General features: G+C 50.6%; 2 long non-coding RNA genes across 2 annotated transcripts; both read right to left on the bottom strand.

The window, feature by feature from the left end:
• Window positions 1-428: 428 nt before the first annotated feature.
• LOC144285533 (uncharacterized) lies at window positions 429-23,301 on the bottom strand. Its single transcript, XR_013353815.1, has 2 exons — window positions 23,167-23,301; window positions 429-2,984 (listed from the first exon to the last, which is right to left on the bottom strand). It is a non-coding gene; the product is annotated as an uncharacterized LOC144285533 (long non-coding RNA).
• Window positions 4,930-10,973, bottom strand: LOC144285531 (uncharacterized). Its single transcript, XR_013353812.1, has 3 exons — window positions 10,578-10,973; window positions 6,821-6,937; window positions 4,930-5,188 (listed from the first exon to the last, which is right to left on the bottom strand). It is a non-coding gene; the product is annotated as an uncharacterized LOC144285531 (long non-coding RNA).
• Window positions 23,302-24,111: the final 810 nt, after the last annotated feature.

Here is a 24,111-nt window from a genome sequence, read left to right on the forward strand (position 1 = left end):
TCCCATCCAGAAACAGCATCAAGTCCATCAAGAAAACACTGCCTCAGGTTGCACCGGGAACGATGCCTGGCTGCCATCATCCCGCTGGGTGACCCCCAGGGGCCTCTCCTACCCTCTCTCAGTACCCTGCCTTTCCCATCCAGGAGTTGGGAGTTGGGGTGAGGTCTGAGGTCTGCAGGAGGGAAGCGATCATCTCTCCAGCAGCCTTCGGCAGGACTTCTAGGGTCTCACCCAATCCTCCCTACACCAGCACCCCCAGGCCAGTGACCCTGTTCCTGATCAGATGGAGGAAGCGCCAGGCTGGATCACCAGTAAGCAGTTGGAGCCTTTGCTTAGGGCACCAGCTAAATGCAGACACTTGGAAATTTTAGCCAAATTGTTTTAAAGCACCAATGTATTCACTGCGGGAAGAACTGAGACACTGTGGATCTTCCTAACACTTTATTAAAATAAATGGCACAAAACTGTAAACAACGTGGGGGTGGGGGCATCATGACAGTTCAGGGGCTTTGACAGCTGAAGATCTTGACTTCTGGGTCTGGCTGTCTCTGACCTGTGTGGGTCCAGGCCCCCAACACAGGGTTCCCCAGAACCCCTGACTGCTCACTGAGCTTCGGGAAATGGCCTCAGAGGCTCCGGAGGCCTGAGAGCTCAGAATGCCAACACTGCTGGGGGATTAACTCAAATCCTGTCCGTAGAGGAAGGGGGTGCAGCTCCTCAAGGCTAAATTTCCACGTTCTCTCCACTTGTTCTCTGGCCATCCAGTTTCTTCTTAGAGCTCCTCAGAGGACCGCCTGCCGCCTTCAGCCCAACCATCCCCTGGCCAGTTCTTTCTCCTATCCCCCCTAATTCCCTCCTGCTGTAGAAGCCCTTCTGGTCCTGCTGGGCCTCCAAGGAGACAGAGCACAGCTGGTCAGCATCTGGTGCTCTCCATTAGCCAGGGCCCCTGCCCCCTGGGCCTTCCGCTCCCCAGGCAGAATAATCCTGCTTCCTCTAACCTTTCGGCTGGGTCCCGCGCTCCAGGGCTTTCATCATGTCCAGTGTGGCCTCTGATGCCCCTCCAGGTTCCTTAGCCCTCCTATGGCTTCTGCTGGGCCAGGCCAGGCTGACCGGCAAGGGGAGGGTCAGGGGGTGAATGACCCCACTCTCTTCCCAGCCCAGAGGAGTGGGGGGTAGGGGCAGCCATATCCAGGGGAAGGAGGCAGATGTCAGGGCTATGCCAGGTTTCCCCACCACCAGGTGAGCCACATTTTTTCATCTAGAAATTGGGGACTCTAGGACCTCCCCTGAAGGTTTGGTGGGAGGACTTCAGGAGGGGACATGGGTAGAGCCCTCCACTTCTGTTCCAGGCCTTCCTGAACTCCTCCTCTTCCTCTGTTGGGGGACTTTGAGCCACTAACCTCACCTCTTACACCTGAGCTTCCTCACCCATAAAGGAGCAGTTAGGAAGATGCCCCTAACGTGCCTGGTCCTGGCCCACCTCCAGAGCTCAGGAGTGTTAGGACGGGTATCGTCGGTGGGCACTGTGGGCAACGACAGCATCGTTATTATTTGTCATCCCAGACCAGGAACGTGCACATCCCAAAGGCCTGGCTCTGCCTCACCTCCGAGTCCTGGGTCCCGGGCCTGAGGGATTCTGCTGTCATCCCTGGCTGGGGAGGAGGGGGTCTACACACAGTGGAGTTAGGCTTTCCACCTCAGCGCTTCCAGAAAGATTCGAGGAATCTCCCCTTTCCTAAAGCCTCTATGGCCCCAGTGAGGTGCTTCTACAGGCGTGGGGGTCACAGGAGGGTTGAATCTGGTGGTCCTCTTCCTGCCCTCCCTCGCTTGGGCAGCTTCCCTGGGGCGAAGTGTGTGCCCCAAGCCAGCAAGTCCAGTGCAGCTGAACACCAACGCTCAGCATTTACAAACTTGAACAAAATACAAGCTCACAAAAGTTTCGGGCCACCATACAGATGTTGGGTCATATACCTCAGAGACCCACCACGTGTCCCACAAATGCCAGTTATTCAGTGTCCAGAAGCAGCATAAACTGTCAGATTTAGAGACAAGCCCTCTGGTCCTCAGAGGTGGTTCGTCCTGGACAGGACTGCAGAGCCATGCCCTACCCCTCCGTCTCCCCCTACACCCCGTGGGCCTCTGTGGACCCCCGGGAGCCTGGGGCTTGCTCTCCAGCTCACACCGAGGTTGGGAAAGAGCCACTGGCAGCGTCCCCAGCTACCCTGCCACATGTCATCATATCTACAGGCACAGATCTGTACCTAGCACATACCTCACGATTAATTTGGTGATCACAACTTGGAAAGAATCCCAGAGACTAGAGTGATATTTATTAAATGCAAACTTCTAATTACTTCGCGGAATGCTCCTTAAGTAATCTTTTTTTCTAGCAACTGAGCTGCAACGTATTTTTCTAGCAATTATTTTTAACACCCCCCCCAAATTGCCCTGAAGATATGCAAAACACATTTCGTATGAATCGCACTTAAGAGAGACAAGTTCTCTTTTCCCTCCAGCTCCGTTATTAAGAAAATGGGAAGTCAAATTTGTCGATCATCACATTACCCGCAACAGATCCTGTTGCGGGTGACGCCCCCACAGCCACCAAGAAAAGGAAACCAAGGAACATGCCTTCGCTGTCTCTGGGTGTTTGCCACTCCCGCCAAGGTGTGTCAGTTCCAGGGCAGAACTCTCCTGGTGCCACATGGCAGCGAGTCCCCGGCTCCCCCTCCCCGGTCCTACCCACCCCCAGACTCTGCAAGCTGGTGGGGTTGGATGGAGTTTAGAGCCCTAGGAACCTACCTGCAGGCGTCCCGAGGGGCAGGCTGTCTCCGAAGCTGGCCGTGCCAGGGCTGGGCGACCGAAGGTGGAGGTGCGGCGTGCGGAGGCCCTTCGCGGACAGGTGCACGGGCCCATCCCTCTCCGAGGCGCTACCTGCGGTTTACTGGACGTTTATTAGAAGCCCACGCAATATCATGAAGCACCTGCAGGCAGTAAAACCCCTTACATGTGTGAGGCCTTGAGGAAATTAACGGCTCCTCCCTGGGGATGCATATTTTGTGAAGATGTTTATTACAGATGAAGTGCTCCCGGGGTGGAACATTAACAAGTTGTACAGTGATAAAAGGATTTTTATCCTTTCTCGGTGACAGAAGTAGGAAGAAGGCTTTAACGGAATCTATAAAAGGCCCACTTCCTAATGAATTTTCTTAACTCTTTATTAATAGGGTCAGCTGAGTGGAGTCAGAGTCCTTGGACTGCTGGACCACTGGACAAGGGGGATGGAGCCGAATGGGGGGGCACGCCTGGATGCTGGACAGAACTCGCGAGAAGGGTCTGGGTTCAAATTCCAGGCACCAAAGACCATCTGAGAGGCGGGTGCATGAGGAATGAATTCTACCCCAGGAAACTCATTTGAGAGGCCCCTCCAGGTGATGGGGTGAGTCAGGCCAAAAGGCAGGTTCCAAGCCCCTCTTTTTAACCCCCTGTTTCCCACTCCGGCCTGCAGGCCATTACCGAGATGAAAGCCCAGAGAATGCCTTTGGACCATGACTGTGGAATCTAATTGAATTATATGAACGCAGTTAAACGTCTGCTTCAGAGAGGCAGGGCTTGCTTTCAAGACTGGATGCTTCAGGAGTTAATGGGCTATTTGAACAATATAGGCCAAGAGCCGAACACAGGTGGGCTGTGTTAATAACTTTATTTAGACCCGCTTTTTTTTTTCCCTTTGAGGCGCACAAGTCTTCCATTAATGCATTCATTAGAGTTTATGGCCGGGCTCTGGTTTTCTCCTAATGACACTGTCCAGACCCAGCTCCCCAGCTAATTGAGGCCAGCTGCCCGGCTGCCCCGCCCCGGCCTTGGGACCCAGTGTGACCAGGATTAGCTGCTGGAGCTGGACCTGGGCCTGGGCAGGGCTGGGGATGATAGTGGTTGAGGGAGGGAACCCTGCTGCTCACCTCCAGGAGCTATGGGAGAGGAGGGGTCAAGGGAGCCTGTGTCTTTGGACACCCCCTCCCAAGCCCCACCCAGGCACAGAGAAGGAGCCCAGATGGGTGAGCTTCCATTCCCACCACCCTATCCCACCCATGGTCAATGCCACCTTCCTTCCTGCCCCCTCCCGGCCCTCCTCCCCACTGCAGTCACACTGATATTCCAAGAGGCCAATCAGATTCCCTCAGGCCCTGCTGAAGAGCCACTGGGACTCCCCACTGCCCTCAGGGGAAACTTCAGACTTTGTCTTGGCATATATGTTCCTTTTGTCACCCCCAGCCTCATCTAGCACTGTCCCTGCATCCTGGGTCCATCCTCTGCTTGTGGTGAACCATCAATCAGGAATGCCTCCCCTTCTGAACCCAATCTGCCAGACTCCATTCAAATGCAGCCTCCTCCAGGAAGGCTTCCTTTTCTGCCTGAATCAGAATCCTATGAACATGTGTAGGTCTTATCATTGGCCCCCTCCTTCCACTAAACCATAAATATCTTAAGGGTAGGATCCATGTTGATTATTATCAAAATAACTATAACGCCTGGTGATTTCTACTTGTCCGCTGTTTACCAAGTGCCAGGTGCTTTACAAGCATTATTAGTTACATTGAGACTCCGTAGTTTCTTAGGAGACACATTACTTGTCCCCATTTTACAGGTTAAGAAACCAAAGAAGCTCTAGGACAAGAAGTTACTTGCCCACGGATACTCAGCTCTCTCCTTTACCAGACCTCACTTCGTCTCCCTGATCCGTCATGAGACTGTAGCAGCAATGTGCTGGCATTGATTGATACTTGCCTGAAAGCACTGCTTGTTAATTTTCAGGAGTCCATTTTGTGAGCCGGTTGTTAAAAACAGCCACTATTAGAAATTAAATTATATAAACTTACAATTCAATAAGTGATATTAAAATCAAAGGTAATAAATACTCCAAAGTCATCGATTTCTATAAATTTATTTCATTTTACTCTCACCAATGCTCTTGAGGTTGTCTCTGTGTTGTAAAAATACTGTATGATGCTGAGCCACTGCACATCCCTTCCCAACTCCATGTCTGGTGACATCATGTTGGTAGCTTGAAATCAGCCATGGCGGGAGTGTTTATACCACGAAAACTGGTGGACCCTACAAATCAGGGTTGGTTGGTTTGTTCTCCAGAGAGCTGGTGGAAAGACCTGTGCCAGCATACCACCAGATTCTAGGGGAAAATCAACAAAGAATCTACCTAGAGCCCTGAGCACAGGGTCTGGTACATACTAGGTGACCCAATTAAAAGTTGCTTTGAAGAGTGTAAGTGGTGGTGATGGCAGCCAGGCCAGTGACATCATGCTCCCCATGCTCCAATCCCCAAACCTCTCTCAGTCCAGGCTACTCTCTGAGCTCTAGACCCACCTGACCTCAGTTTCCTGAATACCCCCACTAGCATGCCCAGGAACCCCTTGGATGTGACACACCAAGAATGGAATCTCTGCCCCACTACTGGGACTCCCCAGCTCAGCAAGTGGCATCTCCACCCCCCAGCAGCCAGGCCATCCATTTCTCCTGCCCCCTCCCTGTCTGCCATCCTCACCGCCAGCCCTTTAGCACTACCTCTTGCCTACACTGAGATAACCAGCCCTCGGTGTCTGCCAATTCACTCCCTCCAGTCCCTCCCTTCCAATGGGCATATGCCTCACCCTGTTACCCTTTCCTAGTCCCCAGCTACCTCCAGGAGAAGGTCAAAGCTCCTCACTATCATTTGAGGCTTGCCTCAGCCTCCTGCTGCTAGCTACTGGTCCTCACCTCCCACCTCCTCCCTCATTGCTCCCAGCAATGCCAAACTGCTTATGTTTACTGAGAACATTCTTCTAGATGGTGTACTGGGTAACTGGGGCTAGAAGACTGAGCAAAGAAAATCCCTGTTCTACTGAAACTCTCATTCTAGCAGGCAAAAAAAAAGTTAAAAACTATATACATATCAGGGACACATGGGTGGCTCAGTGGTTGAGAGTCTGCCTTTGGCTCAGGTCGTGATCCTGGGGTCCTGGGATCGAGTCCCACAGTGGGTTCCCCATGGGGAGCCTGATTCTCCCTCTGCCTGTGTCTCTGCCTCTCTCCATGTGTCTCTCATGAATAAAATCTTTTTTAAAAAATTATATACATATCACAGGCTATGATATATACATACATATAGGTGTGTGTATACATGTGTGCATATGTAAACATGTATGTGTATGTGTAATATCAGGTGGCTCTGCTAGTATGGAGTTAAAGCAGGATAAGGACAGAGAGTAATTGAGGGGTTGTTTTCCATAGGGTTAGAGGACAGCCTCACCAGTTGGTGACATTTGGGCAGAGACCTGGACAAAGTGAAGGTGTGAGTCATTAGGCAGATGGCACAAACACACAAAGGGCTAGGACTGTTGGGGCTATGCAAGGAACAGGAGTGGTTAGAACAGAATGATCTGGTAAATTCGGAGAAGCATGGGGGCCTTGTTTGTGCCAAGGACTTAGAATTCATCTGGAGTAAGCTAAGAAGGCATTAGCAGATTTTCAGCAGCGGGAAGGATAGGATATCCTAGCAGACAAGTGCTATTGTCACAAGGAGATGATGTGGGCTGTGCTGGCTCTTCCTTCTCTTCCTTGGCTCATGGTATCCTATTGACCTGTAACAGCCTGTCTCTGCTTCTCCTTATCAGGTAAGTCTAAATCCAAAGCTACCTCCTCCAGAAAGCCTCTTTGATTTCTCTCCCCAGGCTGGGTCAGGTAGCCCTTCCCAATTCTCCCTGGATGCCCATTCACGTCCCCCTCATTGCAGTTACCTCACTGTGTGTAAGGTCTTTCTACTCACCTGTTTCCCCAACAGCCAAATGGGAACTTGAGTACAGTGACTGGGATTCTTTCTTCTCAGGGCCAACATATAAACCCGGCACAAGGTTGATGCTTAGTAGACACGTATTGACATAAACTAAAAGATACAGCAGTATTAAGAGAGTGAATGCCACTCAGTAAGACCTCAAAGAATATATTTTAAATGGAAGCTTCTACAGGGTGTCAGAGATCTTGCATTGAACAAAACAAACATGTTCCTACCCTCTTGAATCTCCCACTGTAGGGTCTGGGGAATTTCCAGAAGTTAGTTGTACCGGAGTATAAGAGAGGGAGGAGAAATGATAAGAGCCAATGCAGAGTTGAATCATACTGCATCTTGAATGTCAGGCTGAAGAATTTGCACTTTATCCTGTGATCAATGAGAAGCTGTTGAAAACATGTGCCCTAGCCAAATTTCAGTTTTGGAAAGATGACCCTAAAATGGCATCAGTCCCACATGGCTTTACGAGCTCTCACAAAGAATAGATTATTCACATGCAATTAATATTTTCCAGAGAATAAGAAAGGATGGAAAGTTTCACTTATAATCCTGTGAAGCTAGTATAAATCTCATGCCGCAATCCAACAAAGACAGTGCCCTAAGCTCTGTAGATCAGTCTCTTCTGAAATATTGATGGGAAAATATGAAATCAAACACTATCAAAGAGAATCTAGTAGAACATTAAGAGTATAATACACCATGATTAAATGGCACTCATTAGGGCAGCCCGGGTGGCTCAGTGGTTTGGCGCTGCCTTCGGCCCAGGGCGTGATCCTGGAGACCCGGGGTCGAGTCCCTTGTCGGGCTCCCTGCATGGAGCCTGCTTCTCCCTCTGCCTGTGTCTCTGCTTCTCTCTCTCTCTCTCTGTGTCTCTCATGAATAGATAAATAAAATCTTTTTTTATTTTTTTATTTATTTTTTTTCTTTATTTATTTATGATCACACAGAGAGAGAGAGAGGCAGAGACACAGGCAGAGGGAGAAGCAGGCTCCATGCACCGGGAGCCTGACATGGGATTCGATCCCGGGTCTCCAGGATTGCGCCCTGGGCCAAAGGCAGGCGCCAAACCACTGCGCCACCCAGGGATCCCTAAAATCTTTTTTAAAAAGGGCACTCATTCTAGGAATGCAGGTCCAAGAATGCATGGTCAACATGAGGAAAAGCTACTTATATTGTCCATTGCATTCAATGCCCATTCTCAATTTAAATATTGTGCACACTACATACCTAAAAATGAAATGCCAGCAGCACACAATGCAAGCAGCACAGGTTGCTGACAAGGACAGCTGTGATGGCAACATGCTGCCACATCATCCCGGCTCTCCTGGCTCAGGTGTCCTCCTTTTGTCTTCACTACACAGACATACTCTCACATACCCTTCTCTTCTTGGCCACCCGCAGGTGTTAAAAGTGGTGCTCAGCTTACGAAGCCACACCTGAGGTTATTCATGATTTTCAGTCCACAGATGTAAACCACCCCCTTCAAATAAACACGACATATCAGGGAGCTGATGGGAAGTAGAAAAACACTGGGAAAGAACGTATCACCACTTTCAAATGAAGATGTTTGCCTACAAATGCTCAACACTCAAATAAAAAATTAAATAAAATTTAATTCATTGATTAAATTGAAGTAAATTGAATTTAAATAAAAATCGACACTTAAATGAAAAATGATTAGAACTAAAAAGAGAGTTTGGTAAAATAGCCAGTGGTTAGATAAATAGAAATAGCTTTCTATATTTCAGTGACAAGCAGTTAGAAGATGTAATGGAAAAAAATCCCATTTATATAAGCCATAAAAAGTACCAAATACCTACAAATAAACAACCAGAAATGTATAGGACCTCTACACATAAAACTAAAAAACTTTATTGAGGGATATCGCACTCTTGAATAATCCTTGATGGGAAGATCAATTACTATAAAAATCTATAAAATGCTTATTTTCTCTAAAGTAATCTACAAATTTAACCCAAATACAAATGAAAAGCAGTGGAATTTTTATTTTTTTAGTTAAATAATTCTAAAGTTCATCTGGAAATACAGATGTTTGAGAATTACCAAAATTTTTTGAAAAAAATTAATGAGAGTTTGCTTATAAGATAACAAAACATATTGTAAAACTACAGTCAATAAATCAAGGAGACACTGGCAGAGGAAGAGAAAACCATGTCAACGAGACAGATCCAAAGACAGTAAGAATTAAATACAGCAAAATATAGGATTCAAATCTATCAGGAAATAGCGGAATTTTTAATAAATAAGTGAAAACATTAAGAGAACCACTGGGGAAAAATTAAGTTCAATTCATACCTTACACGAAAATAAATTCCAGATTTATTAAGGATTTAAGACTTTAGAAGGGAATTTACTTAATTACCAGAAGAAAATATCAGCATTTTTATAATCTTGAGTGTATAGATCTTTCTAATATGACTCCAAAGACCAAAAAGATTTTTTAATTGCTATATTTAACTACATAAACGTATTCCAAATGAGCAAAATATAAAAGATACACTCATATTGGAGGGAAGAGGGATATTTGCTAGGTAGATGACAGAAAGAAGTGAATATACTTACATATAAGAATCTCTTACAAATCTAGAAATACAACAGAAACAATTCACAAAGAAAGAAATTAAAATGGTCTGTATATGTAAGAAAAAGTGCCAACCTCAGCCATGGTCAAAAAAGGCAAATCAAAAAAAAAAAAAAAAAAAAAGGCAAATCACTATCACATGAAGATAGCACATTTTGTTTATCAGCTCAGTCAAGATTCAAAAGAGTGGTAATACCCAGTGCTGATGACAATGCAGGGAAAGAGGCGCCCTGCACAGCTGGCGGGGGAGCCGGCGGCGCAGCCTTCAGGAGGAGGCAGCACACACTAACAGCCTTCCAGTACTTTATCATGAAAGATAAAGTACTGGGGCACCTGGGTGCTTCAGTTAAGAATCTGCCTTGGGGTGAGGGTGGGGGCAGCCCGGGGGGCTCAGCGGTTTAGCGCCGCCTGTGGGACCCAGGAAATTGAACAAAATCCCCTACCCCTGGACAAGCAGAGCAGGACTGACTCTATTTTGGGCTGCACCCGCCATGTGCTGACCTGCTTATTACTTAGGGCACTGCCCCGCCCTAATCAAAGACCAGGGCACACCCTAAGGAAATCCGGCTCATGACAATGTGACCCTGCTTTGTGCCCGCCAAAACTGTGCGCCAATTCTGACCAAAGTAATAGGGCAGCTCAAGTGGATACTATAGGGTAAGGTGTAATTCAATCGGCCACCTGCGTGTGGACCGACATGACTGTGCAACTTTCTGCGTATCCCATGGGCCACTGGCCCCTATAAAGCTGCTACGCCTCTTAGTCTCGGGGTCCAAGTCCCTGCTCCGCTGCGTCGGGTACACTTGGACCCAAGCTCGAGCTTGTAATAAACCCTCGTGTGATTGCATCGGTGTCGGCTCCGTGGTGGTTTCTCGGATTCGCAATCTTGGGCACAACATCTGGGGGCTCGTCCGGGATCCGAGAGACCCCCAGGACCCTATCCGGCGGGTTTCATGCGTGGTGAGTGCACTCCACTTTTTCCACCTTTTGCGCGCATGTTTCTGAGAGCTCTAACCTGAAGGAATTCCGATCTGTGTTAGGTCGGCATTGGCTTAAGCGGACGCGCTGGCGGGCCGTGGACCGAGGGTCTTGAGGAGACGTCCCTTGCCCCCACCGGGAGGACGGGGCCCTCACCTGTAAGGAGGACGGGCTGCCAGCCCTTCGGGTTGCTTTCTGTTTTGTCTCTGCGGCCACACTGGAACGTTGGTCTGTGTTACTATGTCCTTGTTAACTTTTTTTGCATTTGTCTGGGTTGTTGTGTCCTTGTTAATTGTCTTTACTGTGTGTCTTGGTGTGGATTGGGGACATAACGGGGGAGACAGAAACCACTCCCCTGTCTCTTATGCTCTCCCACTTCTCGGATGCTAGGGAAAGAGCTCGTATTCTGAGCATAGACATACGGAGAGAGAGATTCCGAATTTATTGCATGTCAGAATGGCCAACCTTTGACGTGTGATGGCCCCGAGAAGGAACTTTTCACCTACCTATTATCTTACAGGTTAAGGCCGTGATCTTCAGGGACAAACCGGACGGCCACTCTGACCAGGTGCCCTACATCCTGATCTGGCAGGACATGATCGAGAATCCCCCTCTTTGGCTAAAACCATTTTTACCCCCCAAAGCAGGACCCACCGAGATTCTAGCCCTGCGGAAAGCCGAGAAGGAGACCGACTCTACGCCCCAAGCACCTCTTTATCCGGTCTTCCAGGATTCCTCCCCGGAGGACCTGATTCTCCCGCCGCCCTACCAGGCACCCCCTCCCCCTTCCACCCCTCCATCGGAGACACCGGGGGCTGCAGAAGGGGCGCCACCCCTCCCTGACGAGGGAGGCCCTGTCGCGGGCCGGCAGCGGGGACACGCGGTCGGACCCCGCGGACGGCCCCACCTCTGAATGCGGGGCCAGCCGACTCCACCGCCCTTCCCCTCCGTGCCATGGGGCCCCCGATGAGACTGGCGAACAGCTAATGTTATATTGGCCATTCTCCACCAGTGATTTATATAATTGGAAAACCCAAAATGCAAAGTTCTCTCATAATCCGAGAGATCTAATCGGGCTTTTAGATACTGTTCTCCTTACCCAGCAGCCTACTTGGGATGATGCCGACAGCTCTTGCAGGTTCTCCTCACCACCGAGGAGAGAGAACGAATTCAGGTGGAAGCCCGGAAGTCTGTCCTGGGAGAGGACAGACAGCCGACTCAAAACCCAGACCTCATAAATGCCGCCTTCCCTTTATCCCGCCCCACCTGGGACTACAACTCGCCTGAAGGTAAGGAGAGACCCCGGGTCCACCGCCAGACTCTAATGGCAGGGCTCCAGGCTGCCGCGCGCAAGCCCACCAATCTGGCCAAGGTCTATGATGTGAGGCCGGGTAAGGGTGAGAGTCCAGCAGCCTTCTTAGAGAGAGTCATAGAGGCTTTTAGGCAGTGCACCCCTATGAACCCAGAAGCCCCAGAAACAAAGGCCACAATTATCATGGCTTTTGTTAACCAGGCCGCTCCGGACATTAAAAAGAAATTGCAAAGAGTAGAAAGACTGGGAGAGAAGAGCTTGCAGGACTTAGTGATAGTAGCAGAACGAGTCTATAATAATAGAGAAAGTCCGGAAGAACAACAAACCAAACTAAGTGACCGGCAGACCCGAAACCTGGCCAAGATCCTGCTGGCCACAACCATGGACGACCCACAGGAAAGACGGAGGCACCTCAAGAAGCTGGCTTCAGGGACCGGTAAGGAGGATGGCCCTGGTCCCCCTTGGGAGTGCCCTAAGATGAACAAAAACCAATGCGCCTATTGCAAAGAGGAGGGCCATTGGGTAAAAAGCTGCCCTAACAAAAGATCTAAGGCCCCTGCCAAGATCTTGGAAATGGAGGACCTGGACAATTAGGGGAGTCAGGGTTCGGCACCCCTCCCCGAGCCCAGGGTAACTCTTAAAGTGGAGGGGCAACCTGTTGAATTCCTAGTGGACACTGGGGCACAACATTCGGTTTTATTACAACCCCAAGGGAAATTGGCAAACAAAACTTCATGGGTGCAAGGGGCCACGGGCACCAAACAATACTCATGAACTACCCGAAGAACTGTGGGTCTCGGCAAGGGCCGGGTATCCCACTCCTTCATGGTCATCCCTGAGTGTTCCTACCCGTTGTTAGGTCAGGATTTGCTCACTAAGATGGGGGCACAAATTTGCTTCCACCCCGAAGGGGCAAAAGTCCTAAACAAGAAGGGGCACCCGATTCAGGTGCTTGTCCTGAGTTTAGAAGATGAATATCGTCTCCACCAAATGCCCTCAGCCCCAATGACTGACATTGACCATTGGCTGCGGGAATTTCCCCAAGCGTGGGCAGAAACTGGGGGAGTCGGGCTGGCCCAGTATCGACCAGCCATATACATAGAACTAAAGCCGGGGGCAGACCCTGTCAGGGTCCGCCAATACCCCATGCCTCTAGTAGCACGAGAGGGGATCACACCCCACATATGGCGACTACTGGACTCTACGAGGCCACCAGGCACCAGCAAAATTTCGAATGGACAGAGGCCATGAACAGAGCCTTTAATGACCTTAAACAGGCCTTACTGTCTGCCCCGGCTCTTGGGTTGCCCGATCTAGCCAAGCCCTTCTACCTATATGTGGACAAGAAAGACGGGGTGGCAAAAGGGGTCCTTGTCCAGTACTTAGGTCCCTGGAAGAGACCCATTGCCTATCTCTCCAAAAAGCTGGACACGGCCGCTGGATGGCTCCCATGCTTAAAAATTATTGCTGCGGTGGCCACTATGGTCAAGGACGCAGACAAACTGGCCATGGGGCAAGAACTGCATGTTACCACCCCCCATGCTATTGAAGGGGTACTCAAACAGCCCCCAGACCGCTGGATCAGCAATGCCCGTCTGACCCATTATCAGAGCCTGCTGCTAAACCCCACCAGAGTTTTATTTAAGCCACCGACAACCCTGAATCCGGCAACGCTACTCCCTAACCCAGACTGGGACCCCCCTCTGCATGACTGTCAAGAAATTTTGGCACAGGTGCACGGAATCAGAGCTGATCTCCAGGACCAGCCACTGCCGAATGCGGATGCCACCTGGTACACCGACGGCAGCAGTTTTGTCCGCGAAGGAGTCAGATATGCGGGAGCAGCCGTAACCACGGAGACAGAGACCGTCTGGGCGGAGCCACTGACAGCTTGACCGTTGGCCCAACGGGCAGAGCTGATCCCACTGGCCAAGGCGCTGACCATGGGGGAAGGTAAACGAATAAACATCTACACCGACAGCGGGTCCACGCCTTCGCCACCACTCACATCCACGGAGCCCTTTACAGGGAGAGAGGGCTCCTGACAGCAGAGGGAAAGACTGTTTAAAACAAAACGGAGATTCTTGAACTCCTGAGGGCCCTCTGGCTGCCCAAGGCCCTAGCCATCATCCACTGTCCGGGGCACCAAAAGGCAGACACACCAGTAGCCAGGGGAAACCGGCGAGCCGATTTAAAAGCAAAGGAGGCAGCCCTTGTGGTGACCCAGGTCTTAGCAACCAGACGACCTGATCCGGGGGCACCGACCCTGCCTGACACCCCCAACTATACTGATGCTGATTTACACTGGATCAAACGCTTGCCTATGACCCAGTGCTTGCATGGCTGGTAGAGAGCTGCAGACTCCAGCATCATCTTGCCAGAGGAACTGGGACAGCGAGTCCTACCCAAAATACATCGGAGTACTCACATGGGGACAAGGAAGACGGAAGACCTCATACGACATGCAAAGATCACTATTAAAGACTCTCGAGCAAAGATCGAGCAGATCGTGGCGAGCTGCCACACATGCCAGTTAACTAATGCCACCGCCCATGGATCTAACCCAGGCACCCGGCTCCGAGGGAACCGCCCAGGAGCCTACTGGGAAGTGGACTTCACTGAGGTAAAACCTGGAAAATACGGGTATAGGTATTTACTAGTGTTTGTAGATACTTTTTCAGGATGGACAGAGGCATTTCCCACCAAACATGAAACGGCACAGACCGTGACCAAGAAACTGCTGGAAGACCTCGTGCCAAGGTATGGTTTTCCCATTAAAATTGGGTCAGACAACGGCCCAGGATTCGTCTCTAAGGTAACACAGGGAGTGGCACTAGTACTTGGGGCAGATTGGAAATTACATTGTGCATATAGGCCCCAGAGCTCAGGACAGGTAGAGAGGATGAACAGAACATTAAAGGAGACCTTAACTAAATTAGCCCTGGAGACTGGCGGGGACTGGGTGACTCTCCTCCCCTTCACCCTATATGGGACTGACTCCCTACGAGATCATGTTCGGTCTTCCTCCACCTGTTATCCCCAATTTAAAACCTGAGGTGCTTGCTGAATTTGATGATCACCAACTTCTTTTCTCCCTCCAAATGTTACAATGAACCCATGAGCAGGTGTGGCCTAAGCTGAGGGCCCTCTATGAGACTGGGCCACCCCCGGACCCCCATCGATATCGGCCAGGTGACTGGGTGTACGTGCGGAGATACCAACACCAGACACTTCAACCTCGCGGATTGAAGGGACCTTACATCGTGATCCTGACCACTCCCACCGCTCTCAAGGTCGACGGGATTACTCCCTGGGTCCACTACACCCACGTCCGGCCAGCTGACCCACACGCCGTTCTCAAGGACTTTGTTCCAGAATGGAAAAGCCAACCGGACAAGGACAATCCCCTAAAGCTAAGACTGTGCCGTTCTCACTTATTTCCCACCTCCAAGACTCCCTAGTCCAAGGTTGTCCTTCAAAATAGGAGATTAGAATTAGTCTTCTTACAACAAAGGGTTGGGGGGGGTTATGTGCTGCCTTTAATGTAAATAAGAGAACAGCAACAAGGTTGGTGAGAATCCTGGTTTAATCATCCCCCTGGCTCACTCTGAGAGCAACCTGGACCCATGATTGGGTCCTGCATAGGATCCTCTGAAAAAGAGGGGAATGTGGGACCCAGGAAATTGAACAAAATCCCCTACCCCTGGACAAGCAGAGCAGGACTGACTCTATTTTGGGCTGCACCTGCCTTGCGCTGACCTGCTTATTACTTAGGGCACTGCCCCGCCCTAATCAAAGACCAGGACACACCCTAACCGGACATCCGGCTCAGCGGACCAGCATGACTGTACAACTTTCTGCGTATCCCATTGGCCAGTTAAGAATCTGCCTTAGGGGGATCCCTTGGTGGCGCAGCGGTTGGGCGCCTGCCTTTGGCCCAGGGCGCGATCCTGGAGACCCGGGATCGAATCCCACGTCGGGCTCCCGATGCATGGAGCCTGCTTCTCCCTCTGCCTGTGTCTCTGTCTCTGTCTCTCTCTCTCTCTCTGTGTGACTATCATAAAAAAAAAAATCTGCCTTGGGGTGAGGGTGGGGGCAGCCTGGGTGGCTCAGCGGTTTAGCACCGCCTTCAGCCCAGGGTGTGAACCTGGGGACCTGGGATCGAGTCCCACCTCGGGCTCCCTGCATGGAGCCTGCTTCTCCAGAGCTCTGTCTGTGTCTCTCATGAATAAATGAATAAAATCTTAAAAAAAAAAAAATTTGCTTTCAGCTCAGGTCGTGATGATCCCAGGGTCCTGGGATTGAGTCCTGCATCAGGTTCCCTGCTCAGCAGGGAGTCTGCTTCTCCCTCTCCCCTCGCTTTTGCTCTCTCTCTCTCTTTTTCTCTCCTCTCTCTCAAATAAAATCTTTTTCTTTTAAGATTTTATTTATTTATTCATGAGAGACACAAAGAGAGAGAGGCAGAGACACAGGCAGAGGAAAAAGCAGGCTCCATGCAGGGAGCCCAATGCAGGACTCGATCCTGGGACTCCAGGATCTCGCCCTGAGCCACCCAGGTGTCCCATAAAAATCTTTTTTTTTTTTAAAGAAAAAGGATACAGTACTAAACAAGTTCCATGCACAAGAGTATTCAGTGAAGCACTGTTTATAAATATGTATAAAATTGGATACAAACTAAACGTTTAAAGGTTAAATTTTTACACCCCCATCCTAAGCAGCAAAAATGAGAGGAAAAAAAAAAAAAGAATGAGGGAGACCTCTGTGTGCTAATGTGGAACCACCTGCAAGACTATGGTTAAATATGAAAGGCAAATGCCAAACAGTATGTATAGGATATTTGTAGTTGTGGAAAAATATGTATATTTACATGCATAGGCACAAAAATTCTAAAAAGATGCTTCCCCCTAAATTGTTAACAGTGGATGGTGATGGGGGATGGAATATAAGCCATTTAGACTTCCAAATTTTTTATTTTGTGATGTTTTAATATAAAATAAAACAAGAAAGTTATGCCAAATACGTGTGTATATTTCCACATGGAAAGCTGTCAGTTTACTGAATAGCACAAATAGCATGATCCCATCTTAAAAAAAAAAAAAAAGGAATGTGTGTGTTGTATTATCTTGCTTATTCATTACTTCATCTCACTTGTTGGACACAAATTTGGAGCTTAATAAACATTTGCTGAGGGGCACCTGGGTGGCTCAGTTGGTTAATAAACTGTTTCTTGATTTCAGCTCAGGTCATGATCGCAGGGTCGGGAGATTGAGCCCTCAGTTGGGCTCCACACACAGCATGGAACCTGCTTAAGGTTCTCTCTCCCCCTCTGTCCCTGTCCCTCACCCCCCTCATGTGCCCTCTCCCTCACTCTCTCTCAAAAAACAACAAAATGAGACATAAACATTTGCTGAATAAATTAAGATGTATATTTCCTGGAAGATATATGTTAATATCTTAAATGGTGCTGGTTTCTAGGTGATAGGACTACAAATAGTTTTTATTTTCTTCTATTTGTCTTTTTCCCCTGAACTTTAACAGGTATTATGTGCATTACTTTCAAAACTTTGATTAAAAAACAGAATTTAGGACAGCCCGGGTGGCTCAGTGGTTTAGCGCCGCCTCTGGCCCAGGGCCTGATCCTGTAGCCCTGGGATCAAGTCCCGTGTCCGGCTCCCTGCACGGAGCCTGCTTCTCCCTCTGCCTGTGTCTCTGCCTCTCTCTGTCTCTCTCATGAATAAATAAATAAAATATTTTAAAAAAATAAAATAAACGAACTTAATCATTTCTCTAGAAAATTGGTGACTAACAGGCTGGTCAATGGGCCAAGTGGTTGAGGTCTGGGGACATGGTGGAAGAGGGCGGTGGAGAGGCCAGACGTGCTGGCATAATCTGTCCAGGGCACACTCCCAGTAAAGATCCTTTCCCCACCGTCCTGATGTCCATCCCAAACAAGCATCGCACTCACCTGGAAGGTTATAAAATCAGCCACATTGCCAAGCCCCAGCCCAGAGGTGGCTGAGGACACTGTGGTCTGGAGCCTCCAGAGCCTGGTATAGTACCAGGGTAGCCCGCAGACCAGGGCTGGCTGCTACTGCTTCTTTGACATCCCAAAACATTCAAGGCCTGTTTACCACTCCAAAGTCATACTCCCCATTTCTCTTGAACCACACATTCTCCTTCACCGCCATTAAACTTGTCACTCTTCCTGAAATACACCTTGCCCCTCACACCTTCACCTGTGCAACTCCCCAATCTGGGATGTGGCACCCACTTTGCCTCTTGGCACACTGTTTCCCATGGGAGCCAATCCTGAATGCATATTCAGAGTCACCCCCACCAACAAATAGGGTCTGGAAACAGCCAGCCGCCACCCTGTACCCGGAGTCCCAGGGTCTTCAGAACAACTCACCTTCCCTGGACTCTGATCATCCCTCCCAACCCCATTCTGGGCAGATGGCCTGCAGCCCTGAAACTGGCTGGCATGCCATGTCCACCCTGAAGACAGGATGCTCAAGCAGAATGCTCTAGAACCTTCCTCTCTTACAGATGCCCAGGGAGGCTGGTAGTATCCTGACCATCCCCTCATCTGCTGGCTCATAAACAATTCTTAAACATCAATAAACAGTCCAACACCCCATTAGAAAATGCTAATCTTCCAATCAGCGCATAGAGTAAGGGCTTCCCTATTGGCACAGAATCACCAATGGCTCAGGAATCTCATCCTGGAACTGAGAGGGGGAGCTTCTGGCTCTCCTCCCTGGCCCCTCACCCAACCCAACACCAACCCAAGCTTCTCCAGCTGGGCTCAGTACCTGGCACCTCTGCCAGGCCTCATAACCCCGCAAGATTCCTTGTGTCCTCTTCCCCACACCTCACTCCCAGCAGGTGGGGGCCGAGCCCTGGATGTCCTGGTGCAGGAGGACTGGAGTAAAGTGTGACATTTGTTGGGAGAGGAGACTGAAGGCCCCTGGAGTCTGCGTGGGCTCATCCCAGGCACACACATTTGCACACCCCATTTCTCATAGCGCCCTTCATTCCCTGTCTTTATCAAACTCCCCACTCCCCCATTACGACGGGCCTCTGGATGCTGAGGATGGGGTGAGGTAAACCAGATGACACAGGTTCTGTTCCTGGAGCTCCAGTTCTGCTCACCGTCCCTCTGGTTTGGATATCAGTGAGTCCGTGGCCCCAGGTGAGGAGTGGAAGAGCATCCCAGAGCACTTGGCATGCTAGAAACCAGACCTCAGCATCGGGCAGGGCCAGAGTGGGCAGGGAAGCCCGGCTGGCATCCTCTATGATGCACTCCACATCAGAGGAGCACAGTGAGCCCCTGGGTGAGCCTGGGTCTGATCACCTCTGCACCTCCAGTGCCCGCCCCCACTGAACACAGGCTAAGAGAGAGCAGAAGGCTGAGAAAGCAGGTGCCAAGGCCCATGCAGAGCAGTAGGGTCCTCCAGGACTCTGTCGTGGGTGAAAGGGACCCTGTCCACAACCTGGCCTCTGGACATCAAATCCCACCACTACCTGTGGCTGGCTCCTCAGCTGTGTGGCTTCGGGCAAACTCTCATCCTCTCTAACCTCAGATTCCTCCTCTGGTAAATGGGCATCATGGTCATGCCTCATCACTGGGTTGCCGCATGGATGAAACGAGAATGTCCATGTAAATGCCCTCAGCTCAGCACAGGCTCCGAGTGAGCACTCACCTGGTGACAGGGGGATATCGCAGGGGCCATCTGGTCCTCTCCTTGGGCCCCCCCACCAGGCCCTGACCTGCCAGCCAGCCCCCAAAAAGCTCCTCTTCCTAAGGCAGTTGGGGATCCAGGTGGGATGTACTCTTGACTTCTTAGGGCTTCAAACAGAAGATCCCCCACCACAGGGCCCACTTAGCCTGGGGCCAACCTCTCCTGCTGGGCTCTGCCTCCAGCCTCTTTATCGGAAGCCCCTTATCTTTCCTATTCCTGTGGCCCTAACACTGCCCTGGTCTCCATGCTTAAAGGAAAAATCCTTGGACTCCCCCTACCAGCATCTGGGCCCTCTCATTACTCACCCCTGTGCAGGCAAACTCCTTAGCACCCCTGCTCCTCACATCCACCCAGCTCCCCTTACTCACCAAAGCCACCCCCCATTTCCAGGTGTGTCTCTGTCCTGCCCCAGCTTCTTGACCCAGCCTTCCTTTGAGACTCTTCCTTCTCTCTTAGCCAATCTCTCCCTCCACACCCTGCACCCCTACCACTCTCAGGTCATCGGGCGCAACAGCCATGTTGGTCCTTGTAGAGTGTGCCTGGCACAACTGAATGAATAAACAGAGAGAAGCCAGAGCCCAGCAGAAGGGAAAGGGATTGAGAGGGCCGCAAAGGCCATTGTGGTATAGGAAAGGAAAGGCCATTGTGGCGGGCAGAGGGGGCGCATCCCTATGCAGATAGGGACCTGCAGGTGGCTGAAGAGGCTGATGACGGATGGAGGGTAAGGATCATAGATCCCAACACTCTGGACTCCAAACCAGACCCTGCCTCCACTTGCTCATGTGCAAAGTGAGTGGGGCCAATAGCCCACCCCAGAAGGTATTTGGGGGGATTAAGCAGCATATGATGCCAGCCTGCTCCTGTTTCGTGCTTGCTATAGTGGCCTAAGATCACCTCCTTCTCACCACGAGCCTGGAAGCAGGTCAGATTACTGTCCCCATTTTTCAGATGACGAAGCCAAGGCCAGAAAGCTTAGGTGGTTTGCCCAGGGCCACAGGGTTCAAAGGTGATGGGATGGGCTTTGAACCCAAATGGTCTGACCCCAGAGCCAGGGCTCCCAAACACAGCCCAGCACCCCAGCACACCACAGGTGTTCCAGTAGTAAAGGTACCCACCCAGCTTGGGGCTTATTCTCTGGGGTTGCCTAGAGGTGAAGTCAGTAAGGAAGCTTTGGTGAAGGCTTTGGCTGGAAAAATAAGGACACAACAGGCCAGATGAGAAAGGACAGAGAACCTCGCCCTTTGGTATGGGAATCTGAACGTGAGCCAATAGCCATAGGGAGCCAAAGCAGGTTCTTGAGTGAGAGGAGCCCTCCAGCATCAGTGGGCAGGGTGGGTGGAGGGCACCATGTCCATAGAGCAGAAGTCCTATGTCCTCTAAGAGGACAAAGATCAGACCTGGCTCATTCAACCATTCAGCCCTCTGCACCTGGCTCAGTGCCTGGCACATAGGGCACACTACTGATGGATAAATGAATGACAGACTGCCTGAGTTGCCGCATTGAAATGGATTACACCTTCAACCCAACAGGTTCCATTCTGAGACTTGCTCTACAGACAACCCAATGATGAGTGTACAAGGTTCTCCCACACAACAGTTATTATTTTGTTAATAATAACAAAAGATAGACCACAATCAAAATGTCTGTCACAGCAGGCTGGTTAAATACATCAAGGCCATCTGCTCAGCAGAATGCTATGCAGCTGCAAAAAGATGACCACCCTGCCACAGCGACATGGAAAGATCTCTAGGACCCAAAAAGTGAAAAGAGTAAGGCAGAGACCACAGCACAGAGCTTTGTTCTGTTCGCTTCTTATGATCCCATCAACTGTCTGTGTGCCTGAAGAAGCCTGAGAAGGGCACCCAAGAAGCTGACAGCAGTAGCTCTCTGTGGCAGGTGGAGGCAGGAAGTAGGAGCTTCACCCTGCTGTCTACAAATAACTTTGAGCTGCGTGGATTGTTGCATATCAAAATAATTAAATTTAAAATACTTTGTAATGGATTCCAGGGTGAGGCAGGGTCCAGGCAGGAGATGGTGAAGAGAAAGATTTGGCTCAGCCCTGCTATCTGGCCTAGGGGAAGCAAGGCTGGGACTATGTGGTGCTGGATGTGTCACAAGAACACCCCTCAGGCCCCCACTGAGGGGTGACTGGGGCAGCAGCAGGAGGTAGTGAACTGGCAGGGATCACACATCTTCCTCCCACAGAGCAGCCTGCCTTTCCGATGGGTGCCCCTGATGTGCAAGGGAGGCAAGTCATTTGCCTGCCAGGTCGCTGGCCTGGTAATGAGGAGACGTTGGTATAAGAACTCCTGTACCAAGCTCAGACTTGCTCACATGCTTCACTCCATTCATTCATTCATTCATTCACTTATCAGACAACTCTTGAGCTCCTGCTCTCTGCCAGGCTCTGCATTGGATTCTGGGGGCTTGCATGTAAATCAGAGGAGGGCTAGGAAGACACCGAGGGCTGGGATTCGAAGGACTAGTCAGGATCCGTGAATGGGAAACCAGGCAGAGGGCAGAGTACAAGCAAAGCCTGGTAGGTGAGAGGGGAACAGTACCACTAGGATGCAGACGTGGGTGCCCAGCCTCACCCTTCCACTGTTGGCCCAGCCTCCAAGTAGAGCTGGACACCTGCCCATTCCATTAACACCCAAAACTGGACACCCCAGGCTCAATGTTGGAGCACGAGGGGAGGAGCAGGAGAAAAACAAGACCTCGGCAGCTGGACTGGGGGAGTAGGTGTGAAGGCAGAGGGCTCAGACCCACAAACGGAGCAGCCCAGCAATGTGCACTGCAGGGGTGAGGGGTGGGTGGGGGTGGAGGGGGCGGCAGCTGCTGTCCCTCTCTGGCTGGGCGATGGGCAGGGCTGATAGCAACAACACTGGGCCAGCTGAGGGGGCTCACTGTGGCCTCCCCACAAAGTTCTTTATCAGCAGGATGCGCCGTTGCCAGGGAGCCTGCCTCAGACCCTGCTCCAGCCGTTGCTGGGAGGATTATCAGAAAGATTTGAGTCTTTTTAATTAAATCTGAGCCAAATGCAATCCTGTACCCGCCGCTCAGAGAAGCCCATTCAGTATCCTGTTGACGTCTCCGATAGCTTTGTCTCACAGACTCCGCTATCAGGCCACCTATCTGGTCGCAAGGCAGGCACCCCCCTCCATCCCCAGCCTGACAGTGGCGGGCACCTGGCGAGTAAATGCGTGGAAGGGCCCTCTCTGCCTATGAGCTACTTGGACTCCAGAGAAACTGTTCTGAGCCAGGCAAGAAACCAGGCATCTCTGACCCCTCCTCTCGGCCTTCAAAGTCACCTCCCTGGGACACAGTGCTCAAGCTCACATCTCTTGAGCTTTTACTCAGTGCTAGGTATGGTACCCAGTTTGTGGATTCCTCAGGCTACAACCCAAAAGGAAGATTCTGTTATCATTTCCATTTTACAGAAGAGAAAATGGAGCCCCAGAAGGGGAAGTCACTCACCCAGGTCCACACAGCTAGAAAGTGGCAGAACCAGGATTCAAACCTGGATCCTTCAGACGCAAAAGGCTCCACTCATTGGCTACATCTACAACTTTGAGTGCCCAACCTGGGCCTCCTCGACTATCCCAGCCTCCCTCTTGCCAAGGCCTCCTGGTCTCCTTCCAGAAGCTCTTTCCACCAGTGGTCATGATACCAACAATACTAAGAACTCACACTTTCCGAGTGTCCACTGTGTGCTCATTTGGGCCTCACCCAACCTCAGGAGGCCGACTCTATTTCTTGATGGAAGAGTGAGTCACTTGCCCGGTATCACAAAGCCAGGGAGAGTCCCACCGGGGACTTCCTCCTTTAAAGCTAGCCATCTCAGCCTGACTCCTCCCCAAAGGAGGCAAGTCCTGGCCTGGCACAGACAAGGAACGGGAGGCAAGTCAGGGTCGGGGCTCAGAGTTGGTTCACCCTGTGGCCACAGAACAAAATTAACTCGATAAATAATGTGGGCATGTGGGGGTGGGGTGTTCTTTTTAGAAGACACGGCAGCTCCAGGCACCCATGCCTATGCGCTGACTTTATAGAGCTAAGTTTTAATTGCGAGCCCCACACCCTGGCTGTAGCTGCCCTGCAGAGGAGGATGTGTGTTCTTTTTAATTAAATCTGTCTGTTATCTCAGTGTATTGTTATATGAAGGGAGGCCCATTTGTGGCGCATGGGTTGCTGGGAAACTGCTTGCTGCACTGGACACACAGTCCCTGCAAAATCCCCCACAGGGCCACAATCGCTGACCCCTCCCCTGTCCATAATGTATCTCCAGGAAGAAGCTCTGGACAGAGCCCTCTCACACTCAGCCCTAATACGCTCCACACAGACACCTGCCACCCAGAGCTCTTGCCAAGCAGGGGAGCTCCTCACACCAGGAACTGGACAGAGCTGGGCTCTGGGGTCAGAGAAATCTGGGCTAAATCCTTGCTTGGCCACTTGTTTGCTGTGTGACTCTAGGATGGTAACTTCACTGCTTTTGGTAATAGTGATGATGGGCAGCTTGTATTTGTTGGACCATCCTGGTAGGTAGTCTACAAGCTTTATGTGCCCGATGCTATTGACCTCACACAACACCCCAAGAAGGTGGGACTATTATCCCATTATACATATAGGGAAACGAAA

This window comes from Canis aureus, chromosome 16, assembly GCF_053574225.1.
Source record: "Canis aureus isolate CA01 chromosome 16, VMU_Caureus_v.1.0, whole genome shotgun sequence".
NCBI classification, from domain to species: domain Eukaryota; kingdom Metazoa; phylum Chordata; class Mammalia; order Carnivora; family Canidae; genus Canis; species Canis aureus.